Here is a 15091-nt window from a genome sequence, read left to right as displayed (position 1 = left end):
AGCAGGATCTACAGACATTATCAGATCAGGAAGTATTATTTAAATATAAATGGAAACTCCTAGCCAGATTCTGGCTGGTAGGAAAATATCAATTAACAGAGGACTAAATTGGAAGAATCCACATTTGGTGTTCAAATATCTTGGCTACTGTAGTCTTGTTTTTACCCCATGGCAAGTCAGATCTAGCCAGTCACTCAATAAACTGAAACTCCGAATACAACTAGGGCCCTTTGGGGACTCCCAGGTGGCTCAAATGGTAAAGAATCCCCCTGGTAGTGCAGAAGACACAAGAGACACAGGTTTGATCCCTGGGTTGGGTTGGGAAGATCCTGTGGAGTAGAAAATGGAAACCCACTCCAGTATTCTTGCCTGAGGAACCCCATGGACAGAGGAGTCTGGCAGGTTACAGTTCCTGGTGTCACAAAGAGTTGGATACGACTGAGCACACACACACACAGGACCTTTGTAAAAAACAACTAAAACAGGAAGTACACAGTTTTTTAAAAGAACACAGTGTATATATTTGCTGTTGTCCTTTGTTTCTTAGTCTTGATGACAGTAGTGAGGATCATGTATGAGGATGTCTAGTTTCGTGCATGAAATTTATCCCAGAAAATTGGCCTAAAATTCAGCAGCTTTGGTACATGACTCCATGGCACTGCTCTAAAGCATTATCGTTTCCTACTCACATGACCATAGAAAAGTCACTTAACCTGTTAGATGAAGTCTTTATATTGCTACAGGCAGTTGCCATGAGAATTATGCAGAATAATATACATGAAATACTTAACACCAGTATTGGTACAGAGTAAATGCTCAATAATGTATAATATTAATATCTGTCATTAGACTTCAGAGAAAACTAACATTATTCTGTAAATACACAACAGTAGTCATGAGTCAAACAGATCTTCTTTCAATTTAAATTCTACTGCTTTCTAGTGATTTGACTTTGAGAATGTTATTTAATCTCTTTGAATCTCACTTCTAAAATTCCAACAGATCTTTCTGAGGAACTGGGCTCTTTTTTAAAGCATATTAGGAAGCATCTTATAGAAGAAATATATGCTTAAATTACACTACTTCTCAAAATTAGGTCTCCTGCATGACCAAGGAAGGGAAGTACACGAAGGGGAGGGGAGGTGATGTGAGAATACCATTCAGATGTAGAGCCTAAGGGTTGTATTGTCTTCAGATAATATTTAAAAACAATAATTCAACTGTAATGTTATATAAAAGTTGGTATATTAAAAAACAATAATTCAAGCTGGATTTTAAAAAGGCAGAGGAACCAGAGATCAAATTGCCAACATCCACTGAATCATAGAAAAAGCAAGGTAATTCCAGAGACATCTGCTTCTAACATCTAACATCTACTTCTGCTTCACTGACTACGCTAAAGCCTTTGACTGTGTGGATCACAACAAACTGCGGAATCTTCATAAAGAGATGGGAATCCACCTTGCCTACCTCCTGCGAAACCTGTGTGCAAGTCAAGAAGCAACAGTTAGAACTGAACATGGAACAATAGACTGGTTCAGAATTGGGAAAGGAGTGTGTCAAAGTTGTATATTGTCACACTGCTTATTTAACTTATATACAGAGTACATCATGTGAAATGCTGAGCTGGATGAAGCACAAGCTGGAATCAAGAATGCTGGGAGAAATATCAATAACCTCAGATATGCAGATGACACCACCCTTATGAAAGAAAGTGAAGAGGAACTAAAGAACCTCTTTATGAGGGTCAAAGAGGAGAGTGAAAAAGATGGGTAAAAACTCAACATTCGAAAAACTACAATCATGGCATCTGGTCCTGTCACTTCATGGCAAACAGGTGGGGAAACAATCGAAACAGTGACAGGTTTTATTTTCTTGGAGTCCAAAATCACTGCAGATGGTGACCGCAGCTATGAAATTAAAAGATGGTTGCCTCTTGGAGAAAAAAAAAAAAACTATGACAAACCTAGACAGTATTATTAAAAAGCAGAGACATTACTTGGCTGACAAAGGTCTGCCTAGTCAAAGCTATGGTTTTTCCAGTAGTCAAGAATGGATGTGAGAGTTGGACCATAAAGAAGGCTGAGCACTGAAGAATTGACGCCTTCAAACTGTGGTGCTAGAAAAGACTCTGGAGAGTCCCCTGGACAGCAAGAAGATCAAACCAGTCAATTCTAAAGGAAATCAATCCTGAATACTCCCCAGAAGGACTGATGCTGAAACTAGAGCTCCAAAAGTTTGGCCACCTGATGAGAAGAGCTGACTCATTGAAAAAGCCATTATGTATGGGAAAGTCCTTATGTATTGAGGGTAGGAGGAGAAGGTGGTGACAGAGGGTGAGATGGTTGGATGGCATCATCAACTCAGTAGACATGAGTTTGAGCAAACTCTGGGGGATAGTGAAGGACAGGGAAGCCTGGCGTGCTGCAGTCCATGGAGCTGCAAAGTGCTGGATATGGTTGAGCAACTGAACGACAGCAAAGGTAGAGCTTTCCTCACTTTTGTGTTCAAGGGGATTTCCCAGCCCATTCGTGAGCAGAGAAGGTCCTCAGGGGTCCACAGATGGAGGGGGCACCAGCCCATAATATGTTCTGCTAGCCTACCAGACTGGTTCCAAATAGGAAAAGGAGTACGTCAAGGCTGTATATTGTCACCCTGCTTATTTAACTTATATGCAGAGTACACCATGAGAAACGCTGGACTGGAAGAAACACAAACTGGAATCAAGATTGCTGGCAGAAATATCAATAACCTCAGATATGCAGATGACACCACCCTTATGGCAGAAAGTGAAGAGGAGCTAAAAAGCCTCTTGATGAAAGTGAAAGAGGAGAGCGAAAAAGTTGGCCTAAAGCTCAACATTCAGAAAACGAAGATCATGGCATCCGGTCCCATCACTTCATGGCAAATAGATGGGGAAACAGTAGAAACAGTGTCAGACTTTATTTTGGGGGGGCTCCAAAATCACTGCAGTTGGTGACTGCAGCCATGAAATTAAAAGACGCTTACTCCTTGGAAGAAAAGTTATGATCAACCTAGATAGCATATTCAAAAGCAGAGACATTACTTTGCCAACTAAGGTCCGTCTAGTCAAGGCTATGGTTTTTCCTGTGGTCATGTATGGATGTGAGAGTTGTACTGTGAAGAAGGCTGAGCACCGAAGAATTGATGCTTTTGAACTGTGATGCTGGAGAAGACTCTTGAGAGTCCCTTGGACTGCAAGGAGATCCAACCAGTCCATTCTAAAGGAGATCAACCCTGGGATTTCTTTGGAAGGAATGATGCTAAAGCTGAAGCTCCAGTATTTTGGCCACCTCCTGCAAAGAGTTGACTCATTGGAGAAGACTCTGATGCTGGGAGGGATTGGAGGCAGGAGGAGAAGGGGACGACAGAGGATGAGATGGCTGGATGGTATCACGGACTCGATGAATGTGAGTCTGAGTGAACTCCAGGAGATGGTGATGGACAAGGAGGCCTGGCGTGCTGCGATTCATGGGGTCGCAAAGAGTCGGACACAACTGAGCGACTAAAATGAACTGAACTGAACTGATCCTCCCAGAAACACTTGTCCTGGGATCCATCTTGGCTGAAAGATGCACATATATATCAAGGAGCTCCCTGAATCAGACCAAATATCAGCATGAGCATATGCCCATATACTTTATCTGTTTCACAATCTCTGTCTCTTTGTTGAATTCTTTCTTCAAAGAAGACAAGGCCAAGGTCCTGCTTCAAGCTACCACATCTCTCATCCTCTAGCTCTGAGATCAAAATTTTGTCGTCTTTTTCTCATCACTACAGTTAGATATAACATGTAAATGAGCCATCAGATTTCAGTCTTTTAAGGATTTTATCATTCCAAGTTTTAAGTTTGTCCTTATGGGAACAGGTCTATTTTATTTGATTAATATATTAGTATTTCCTTCTCTTTTGTATCTAATATCAAGCTGACTGCTGAAATACTACTATTTCTTCATCCAAAGACATTTTATTTGTACAGACATCATTGAGCATTTTATACTAGAATGAAGACATTAGAGACATGATGAATCACAGCTTAAACTATACTGTCACCAAGAATCAGTCTGAGACAGTTAGTACTCTCAGACAACCAGTCAAGCAGTTAATGACTGAGAAAATCCCCTAGTTAATTTGTCAGCTGAAGTTTCAGTGGCTAGGAGCTTCATAAAGAATATGACTTGCATCCCACTCTACAAACTGTCATCTAAAAACCCTGGAAATGGCTAACAGGTAGAAATTCTCTCCCTCCCTTCTGGAATGACTGCTTCCTATGAAAAAGAGGATTCTTGTCAATGCCTAGCCATGCTCCAGTGACAAGGCTGGTGAACAACAGGCATAGAAAGACCAACAGCTTGCAGCCTACTATGGTCCCAGGGAGCCCAAAGCTGTGAGTAAGGACATTACTGCCATTTTGGCTAGGGACCCATGCCAGAAATGAAAACATGTCTCATGCAGAATTGACATTTTGGACTATTCTTACTGAACTCAAAATACCAGAGTTAGAAACACAATTTGGGCATAAAATCATTTCTAGGAAGTTAGCATGTATATGGGTCATATTGATTCAGTGAACAGTAAGGGATCTTCCCAAGACCTTCTGAGAGCAACATGCACCTGGTGTAAGGGACGCAGGTTATCCGTGCTTGCTTGAAATAGGAACATTCCCTCATTGCTTGGAAGCCCTCAAGTCCCGGAGTCTGTACTCCTGACTACAAATATTGAAGCTGCTTCAAATTCAATATATGAAGAGAAGAGGAAAGTATCAACAAACAACAGGGGGACAGACAGCGAATGACTGAATGTGAAATAATTTTTATATTCACAACCAGAACAGAGAGGAAAATGGGCATGGGAATGACAAAATGCTAAAATTCATCTGTTATAGAATCTGAATTCTGTGTACTTCTTCTAAAGCTATTTTCTTAACGTGCCAGTTTTCTGGGGAAGCTCTCTGGGAAATTTGATCACATAGTTACATCACTATCCTAGCCTCTCAGAAAGTTTCTAGTCCAGTAACTTCATCTTAGGAAAACTAAAATCAGAGCAGTAAGATGTTTTCCCCAAGGTTGTAAGTTAAATTAGAAGGAAAGCTGAGACTAGATGCAGGTCTTGACCCCCTGTGCAACGACACTTTTTCTCTTCTGCGTATGTGACAAGGGACAATGAAATATCCTACTCCCAAGTCTCAAACCTGTCATTCTGGTTACAAGGCTACACTGATGTTTTCCTATGAAGGTTTCCTTGGAACGAAGTTGTGAAATAGGATTTTATTCTTCCCTAAGGATGGTTTGTTATAAAGACCTGCCCTGCAGCCCCTGATTCTTCAGGGGTTCTCATGCTAACTTTCTATCCTAAATTTCCCCCTTGGGAAACTCCCTAAGTCTGCTTACAATACATCTCTCTTAAACTAAAGTTTATCTGTCCTGTGCTCTATTCTCTCAAAGAAACTGAAGTCACTCATTTGTGTCCAACTCTTTGTGATCCTATGACCGGTAGCCCACCAGGCTCCTCCGTCCATGGGATTTTCCAAGCAAGAATATGGAAGTGGGTTGCCATTCCTTCTCCGGGGGATCTTCATGATTCAGAGATTAAATCTGTGACTCCTGCATTGCAGGCAGACTACAGTCTGAGCCACCAGGGAATCTGCTATTCTCTCAAAGTCTCAGCAAACATTTGGCTGAAAATCTGTTGAATCTACCTATGTATGAGGTTTCTTAACCTATCTACACTTAGCTGACTCTCCAGATTAACTGGCATGGTCCATTCCCGCTTGTGCCCTTGGCAAGCTGAGGACCTCCAGCTAGCCTACTAACACATGCAGGCACGTGTGGTGTGTGTTTTACAGTATGGCGTGTGTGCATACGTGTGTATGTGCACAATATTTTTTTTTGTTGAGAATTTCTATAAAATTTTTCTGGTTTCACAGTAGTTATATTACCAAAAGCATGAACACAAAGTGAAACAGCTAATTTCTGTATCCTCCTACTAAAAGCTACCAAAAGTTGTAAATGTTAGAGACTTAAAACTTAATTACTTTGTGATGGAACCCATAAACTCAGAAGGAAAGAAATTATAAAGAAGGGGAAATAAGTAAGAGGAATAGGGTCTTACTGACTATTCATCATCTTAACTAAGCACATCCCCTGTTTAGAGTTATTTTGCAATAATGCACCATGGTTTTTATATCTCCCTGGTTTTTTGACATTATTTCTGTTTTTACATTTGCTTTCATTTAATTTGCTACAAGCATTTTTAATATGTTGAATTGCTCCTAACAGTTAATTTTTTGTTAGAATGATGAAAATGTTTTATTTCTACCTTTTATTTCAATTCTCCAGATTTTATACGGCATAAAACTTCCTTATTTATTGAGGAAATATTTCCTTCCAAGTCAAGAGAATGTAGGCTATTATTCTGAGAAAAGAAAAGTCGTTTTATTTCAGTAACCACCACATTGATCATGTTTCTAATTCTGTCTACCTGAGCACAAAGCAAATTCATCCTGCTCTTAGATTATTGGCAGATTGGAAGAAAACACAAAAACAGTCTCCTGAGAAGATATAACTTATTAAAGTGCTGTCTTAAGGTCATCTAATAAATTTAGAACAAACTGCTTGTCTTTGTCAAATCAACAGAACCAAGTAGAAACCTGAACACCACAGTACCTAGATTTTAAGAAATGCTCTCCTTAACCATATACATGCATTTTTAAATAAAAAATTCTAGAATCATTTTAAATTCATAGAGGAGTCATAAATATTTATAGAGAGGTTTTGTATACTTCGAGCTCAATTTCCCCTGATTCCAACATCTGACATTAGTATGGCACATTTGTCATGACTAATAAGCCAATATTAATATACTGTTTTTAACAGAAGTCCAGTCCTTATTCAGATTTCCTTTTTTTTTTTTTTTACCATGCCACACAGCATGTGGAATCTTAATTCCCTGGCCAGGGATGGAGCTGGCACCCCATGCATTGGCAGGGTGGCGTCTTAACCACTGGACCACCAGGGAAGTTCCAGATTTCTATAGATTTTACCTAATGGTTATGATTCAGTTCCAGTTGAAATCATTAATCAACTCAGTATCAAAACTAAGACAACAATCTACATACCCCCATAAAGTCCCATTTCAACTGCATATTGCAACTTCCTCCTTTCTCAAAGTTTTTCCTCAAGGCACAAGATAGCTATCAGATTTACACAAAGTTAGTGAAACATCAAGCCAATCCAGTGAATCAAAATTATCTACACCGGTTGTTTGCCTAAATAGCCTAACTAACCAAAATCGGTGTTTCAATAACAACTCATAGAAGTAGCTGGTGAATGAGAAATGGCAAGCTGGGTCTTTCAGTGGCTGAACAGGAAGTGAAGTACCTGGAGGACAGGAGATGCTCACAGGCTGTCCTTTGGGACTTTGTACTTCCCTCTGAGCATCCAGCGTCTTCTTTTCCAATTCCAGATTGTTCTAGGCTCAATAGGTAACCTTTTTTTGCCTCTTTTAATTTTATATTAGACACTGCTGATCGAAAATAAAGTCTCCTTTGAGTTGGGTTATGCGTTCCTTTAGTTTTTCCTATCACATCAGCTGAGACACCGCACAGTCTGTGTGGAAACAGGGATATGAGTATGTGTGTGGTTTCTTCTCCTCTGTGCTTCCCCCAGCAAGAAAATCACAGGGCTCATCCAGACTCCTGCTACAGCTGGTAAATGATTCTGGGCTATCTGGCCATCTGAACTTGGGTGAACCAAGACAGGAACAACAAAAAAAGGAAACTTTGCAAGTGGCTATTCAAAGGACTTACCATGTTTTACCAAAATGTATTACAGAAATGCCCCAAAATCTTCAAATTGGATACTGAAATCCATGGGGGTGCAATCTGTAGACATAAAGAGTAGTTTCATATTTTGAAACTCTTTCATTTTTATAGTCACTAGCTTATTGCCAGTACACATTTTAGCTAAGTTTTGCAAACTATGTTAACCTCTCATCCTACTCTAAGTAACCCACAGCCTTTAATGATCCTGCTAGAATGTGTGACTAATTACTTTAAGACCTTATGCTTAGGAGCCAGACTCCCAAGGCAGGTTTCCCCAGGTTTCTGTTTGGCTAACCTTTAAGTTGCATATAAATACCCAGGCATAAAACTGGTATCTGGATTTCCTAGACCAGTATTTCTCAACATGTGATCCACAGGTCAACAATGTCAGAATCTCCAGATGTTACTTAAAATGAAGATTCCAGGGTTTCAGGCAAACTATGGCATTGGGATCTCTCCTGAGGGTGGAGGAGGACAGAAAACTCACTTTTAAATAAGACTATAAGCCATTGTGATAATTGACAGTTATATATGAGGGTGTGCATATATATGTGTGTGTGTGTGATGTGTGTGTGGTGTGTGTGTATAATCAATGACACAATATTGTGATTGTGGGATGGGACTTTCAGATATATATTTTCAGGAAGGATTTCAGGCTTAGACCATGCTGACCTGAAGCCCTGACCTTCAAGGACTCCTTTGTTGTGTTTGTTATTCAGTCTCTCAGGGATGTCTGACTCTTTGTGACCCCATGGACATGGAGATAAGCACCAGCTGAGAGGTGTGTGAAGAATGAGGTAGCCAAATATTTCAGGAACAGGGAATGATATGCACCAGAGCCTAAAGAAATGGAAAGGAGGTCAGTGTAGCTAGAGCCCTGGTAACCGAAGGGGAGAGGACTGGGAGAGCAGTTCTGGCAGTTAAGAGTGTGAGGCAAGAAGATGGCTATATGATGGTGGTAGTCATGCTAGTGTATTATCTAAGAAGATGCCTAAGAATACTCTGACTCTTGGGGATTGTGACTCACTATTTACCATTGATTAAAGTCAGGGATTTTATATCTCTGTGGAGGTATATATTAATTTACAGAAAACCAATAAACTAATTTTTTCCTGGTGAATAATCCCAAAGGCTATGATTTTATTTCTCTGTAGTATTTAACCCATGTTATATCTAACTCAATATTACTACTCCAACTTCCTTTGCTTTTATTTTTTTTATTGATCCTCTATATATTTGTGTTTTACATCCTTCTCTAGACCAACTTTTTCATCTTACAGTTTTCCTCATTAATGAATTACATAATTGTTTGAAAATTACACTTTTGCAGTTGCATAGACAGGCAAGAGCTGCTCATATGTGGCCTTGTACACCTTGAAATGACTGCTGGATGCCTTTTAGAGAACGGGTATGAAGGAGGAACAGCAGTAACAGAGAGACTGCTAGAAGCCTACTGCACTAGGGCAAGCAAGAGATAAAGTCAGACAGAAGAGGGAGATTCTGTGGAGACAGAAAGAAATAGATAAAGTTCAGAATAAACTTTCAACCAGCTATTTAGTGAGACTTTGATTTAATAGGATTCATGGTAGCAGGTAAGTTTCTATATGTGAATAGTGCAGTGAAAGAGGGGAAATGTCAAGAAGCAATTCTGTCAGATCATGAATATATTAGAAGGAAAACACAGAGTATAAGACAATTTTGTAGGACATAAAACAACATACCTTTTTAAGATGATAAATAAGGTTCTTGCTCTTTTCAATCAGTTCTACATGAAATAATGCTCAGATAAATTGATATAATAAAAGGAAAATATTAAATAAATTAATAAAAATTTAATTTTGTAAAGAGTAGAAAGAGCATGCCTATTAAAGTGCTACACATGGACATCACCAGATGGTTAACACCAAAATCAGATTGATTATATTCTTTGCAGCAAAAGATGGAGAAGCTCTTGACAGTCCGCAAAAACAAGACCTGCAGCTGACTGTGGCTCAGATCATGAACTCCTTATTGCCAAATTCAGACTGAAATTGAAGAAAGTGGAGAAAACCACTAGATCACTCAGGTATGACCTAAATCAAATCCCTTATGACGATACAGTAGAGATGAGAAATAGATTTAACGGACTAGATCTGATAGACAGAGTGCTTGATGAACTATGGATGGAGGTATGTGACATTGTACAGGAGACAGGAATCAAGACCATCCCCAAGAAAAGAAATGCAAAAAAAGCAACATGGCTGTCTGAGGAGGCCTTGCAAATAGCTGTGAAAAGAAGGGAAGCAAAAAGCAAAGGAGAAAGAGAAAGATATACCCATTTGAATGCAGAGTTCCAAAGAATAGCAAAAGGGGTAAGAAAGATTTCCTCAGCGATCAATGCAAACAAGACAGCATGGTACAGGCACAAAGGCAGAAATATCGATGAATGGAACAAAATAGAAAGCCCAGAGATAAATGCACGCACCTATAGACACCTTATATTGACAAAGGAGGCAAGAATATACAATGGAGAAAGGTCAATCTCTTTAACAAGTGGTGCTGGGAAAACTGGTCAACCACTTGTAAAAGAATGAAACGAACACTTTCTAACACCATACACAAAAATAAACTAAAAAAGGATTAAAGATCTAAATGTAACACCAGAAACTATAAAACTCTTAGAGGAGAACAAAGGCAAAACACTCTCCGACATAAATCACAGCAGGATCCTCTATGACCCACTTCCCAGAATATTGGAAATAAAAGCAAAAATAAACAAATGAGACATAGTTAAAACTAAAAGTTTCTGCACAACAAAGGAAACTATAAGCAAGGTGAAAAGACAGCCTTCAGATTGGGAGAAAATAATAGCAAATGAAGCAACTGACAAACAACTAATCTCAAAAATATACAAGCAACTCATGCAGCTTAATTCCGGAAAAAGGAAATGACCCAATCAAAAAATGGGCCAAAGAACTAAATAGACATTTCTCCAAAGAAGACATACAGATGGCTAACAAACACATGAAAAGATGCTCAACATCACTCATTATCAGAGAAATGCAAATCAAGACCACAATGAGGTACCATTTCACACCAGTCAGAATGGCTGTGATCCGAAAGTCTACAAGCAATAAATGTTGGAGAGGGTGTGGAGAAAAGAGAATGCTCTTACACTGTTCATGTTCATAGTACAGCCACTATGGAGAACAGTGTGGAGATTCCCTAAGAAACTGGAACTAGAACTGCCTTATGACCCAGCAATCCCACTACTGGGCATACACGCCAAGGAAACCAGAATTGAAAGAGACACATGTACCCCAATGTTCATCACAGCACTGTTGATAATAGCCAGGGCATGGAAGCAACCTAGATATCCATCAGCAGATGAATGGATAAGAACGCTGTGGTACATATACACAATGGAGTATTACTCAGCCATTAAAAGAATACGTTTGAATCAGTTCTAATAGGTGGATGAAACTGGAGCTGATTATACAGAGTGAAGTAAGCCAGAAAGAAAAACACCAATACAGTATACTAATGCATATATATATGGAATTTACAAAGATGGTAATGATAACCTTGTATGCGAGAGAGCAAAAGAGACACAGATGTATAGAACAGTCTTTTGGTCTCTGTGGGAGAGAGCAAGGGTGGGATGATTTGGGAGAATGGCATCGAAACATGTATAATATCATATAAGAAATGAATCACCAGTCCAGGTTTGATGCATGATACAGGATGCTTGGGGCTCTTGCACTGGGATGACCCAGAGGGATGGTATGGGGAGGGAGGTGGGAGGAGGGTTCAGGATGGGTATTACGTGTACGCTCATGGCGGATTCACGTTGATGTGTTGCAGAACCAATACAATATTGTAAATAATTAGCCTCCAATTAAAATGAATAAATTTAAATTAAAAAAAATAGAGGAAAACAATAGAATGAGAAAGGCTAAAAATAATTTCAAGAAAATTAGAGATACCAAGGGAACATTTCATGCAAAGATGGGCTCAATAAACGACAGAAATGGTATGGACCTAACAGAAGCAGAAGATATTAAGAAGAGGTGGCAAGAATACACAGAAGAACTGCACAAAAAAGATCTTCACAACCCTGATAATCACGATGGTGTGATCAGTCACCTAGAGCCAGACATCCTGGAATGTGAAGTCAGGTGGGCCTTAGGAAGCATCTCTACAAACAAACCTAGTGGAAGTGATGGAATTCCAGTTGAGCTATTTCAAATTCTGAAAGATGATGCTGTGAAAGTGCTACACTCAATATGTCAGCAAATTTGGAAAACTCAGCAGTGGCCACAGGACTGGAGAAGGTCGGTTTTCATTCCAGTCCCATAGAAAGGCAATGCCAAAGAATGCTCAAACTACCACACAGTTGCACTCATTTCACACGCTAGTAAAATGATGCTTAAATATCTCCAAGCCAGGCTTCAGCAATACGTGAACTGTGAACTTCCAGATGTTCAAGCTGGTTTTAGAAAAGGCAGAGGAACCAAAGATCACATTGCCAACATGTGCTGGATGATCGAAAAAGCAAGACAATTCCAGAAAAACATCTATTTCTGCTTTATTGACTATGCCAAAGCCTTTGACTGTGTGGATCACAATAAACTGTGGAAAATTCTGAAAGAGATGGGAATACCAGAACACTTGACCTGCCTCTTGATATGTATGCAGGTCAGGAAGCAACAGTTAGTTAGAACTGGACATGGAACAACAGGCTGGTTCCAAATAGGAAAAGGAGTACATCAAGACTGTATATTGTCACCCTGCTTATTTAACTTCTATGCAGAGTACATCATGAGAAATGCTGGACTGGAGGAAGTACAAGCTGGAGTCAAGATTGCCAGGAGAAATATCAATAACCTCAGATATGCAAATGACACTACCCTTTATGGCAGAAAGTGAAGAGGAATTAAAAAGCCTCTTGATGAAAGTGAAAGAGGAGAGTGAAAAAGTTGGCTTTAAAGCCAACATTTTTTTGGCTCAACATTCAGAAAAATAAAATCATGGCATCCAGTCCCATCACTTCATGGAAAATAAATGGGGAATCAGTGGAAACAGTGGTTGATTTTATTTTTCTGGGCTCCAAAATCACTGTGGATGGTGATTGCAGCCATGAAATTAACTGATGCTTACTCCTTGAAAGGAAAGATATGACCAACTTAGACAGCATATTCAAAAGCAGAGATGTTACTTTGTCGACAAAGGTCTGTCTAGTCAAGGCTATTTTTTTCCCAGTCATGTATGGATGTGAGAGTTAGACTGTGAAGAAAGCTGAGTGCCAAAGAATTGATGCTTTTGAACTGTGGTGTTTGAGAAGACACTTGAGAGTCCCTTGGACTGCAAGGAGATCCAACCAGTCTACTCTGAAAGTGATCAGCCCTGGGATTTCTTTGGAAGGAGTGATGCTAAAGCTGAAACTTCAATACTTTGGCCACCTCATGCAAAGACCTGACTCATTGGAAAAGACCATGATGCTGGGAAAGATTGAGGGCAGGAGGAGAAAGGGATGATAGAGGATAAGATGGTTGGATGGCGTCACTGATTCAATGGACATGGATTTGGGTGGACCCTGGGAGTTGGTGATGGACAGGGAGGCCTGGCGTACTGGGGTTCATGGGGTCACAAAGAGTTGGACACGACAAAGTGACTAAACTGAACTGAACTAATTAAAGTTCATTGTTAAAGTTAAGAAAAAGTAGACTTAAGTAGACATTACTAACTGAGCAGGAAAAAAATTGGGACTCCAGAGAATATGTAATAAAAAGCTCTTCATAGACTGGGAAGAAGTTTAGATAAGTAAGAAATCTATTTTACTCAATATATTTAGGAAATTTATGAATATGAGACTCAGCATTTTACCCTAGTCATGATTTTCAGAAACAAATGTAATGACAGAATTGTAGAATTTTTAATTTACCTACCAAACTACTAGGAAATTTTATTTTATATGATTCATAAAATCTTCACATCATTTTCCCAATCGTTATTTATTTTTCACTTGAGTTTCAATACAAACAAGTGATTTTCTTTTGTAGTCATTTCTTTTGTCTTAAGCAATCAACCTGGTGTTTTTCATTCTACCACTTTAGTTTACATTAGTACTTTTCTGACAGCAAAGTCACAGACTGTTAAGAGAGACTACTAAACTAATTTTCCATATTAGAGCTATAACAAAAGAGAAAGTACTCTCATCAGTATATTTTGCCTTTAAAAGCATGCATTCCCTCGAATACCTGGCATAGGGCTTATAAATGAGAAGTCCTTGTTCAGATTAAGCTGCATGCATCAAATGTCAAAGTTAAAATAAACAATTGCAAAATTACAAAGACAGAATAAAAATATTCTGTCATTTTGGTACATGTAGTGGGGAAAGTATGAAAGCAAAAGAGATCATATATCAAGAGTATCACTGTTGTATAGTTATTGAACCTTCATAAGCAGGAATTCCCAAGTGATTACTCAGTGCTGAAGGTCCAGACTTATTACATAAAGTATTTATCAAAGCCAAGATGATGATGGATAAACAACTTCTGTGTGATTAATAGGTACAGGAGTACAAAACAAAGGCATTAAAAAAGCCAATGGGTTTTATTGATAGAGTCAACCTCAACTCTCAACAAGGCAAAATACTCATTTAATCAGCAACCCAGTTAGCTGCTTAGAAAAATACTTCTCTGCCCCAGGTGAAAAACTAGCATGAGCTTGCAGATGATAGCACATTTAGCAAATTCATTCATGATGTTCGATAAGAAATATTTGCTTGATTAAAAAAATTATTTCTCGAAAGCAACTAAATCAACATTGTCCTTTAATGGAGGAACAGGGTTTTATCTCATCTAGAAAACCTCTTGAGTTCAGTTGAAAAAATACACTGAAGCTGCAATAGATTAAATTAAGAATGAGCTGCATAGACAATGCTAATCCAAGTAATTCCTCCTGTTCATTATTCTGTGTGTATGTGTGCGTCTGTCTTAGGGCTGCCAGATTTAGCAAGTAAAAATACAGAACACCCAGTAAAACCTGAATTTCAGATAGAAACAGATAAAATTTATTATGTGTAAAATTATCTATTGTTTATCTGAAATTCAAATTTAACTAGGTTTCCTATACTTTGTCTGGCAAACTAGCATGCCTATGTATGTATGTTTCTGTGTATACAGTTGTCTTGTTATAACTACTGGTTTTTTTTTTAACACAAGAATACCTAATATTTACATAGATCATATCCTTAGAACTACAGAG

Source organism: Ovis canadensis, chromosome 7 (assembly GCF_042477335.2).
Source record: "Ovis canadensis isolate MfBH-ARS-UI-01 breed Bighorn chromosome 7, ARS-UI_OviCan_v2, whole genome shotgun sequence".
Lineage (NCBI taxonomy): Eukaryota > Metazoa > Chordata > Mammalia > Artiodactyla > Bovidae > Ovis > Ovis canadensis.
The sequence above is the reverse complement of the archived record's forward strand: the minus strand, read 5'-3'. Positions refer to the sequence as shown.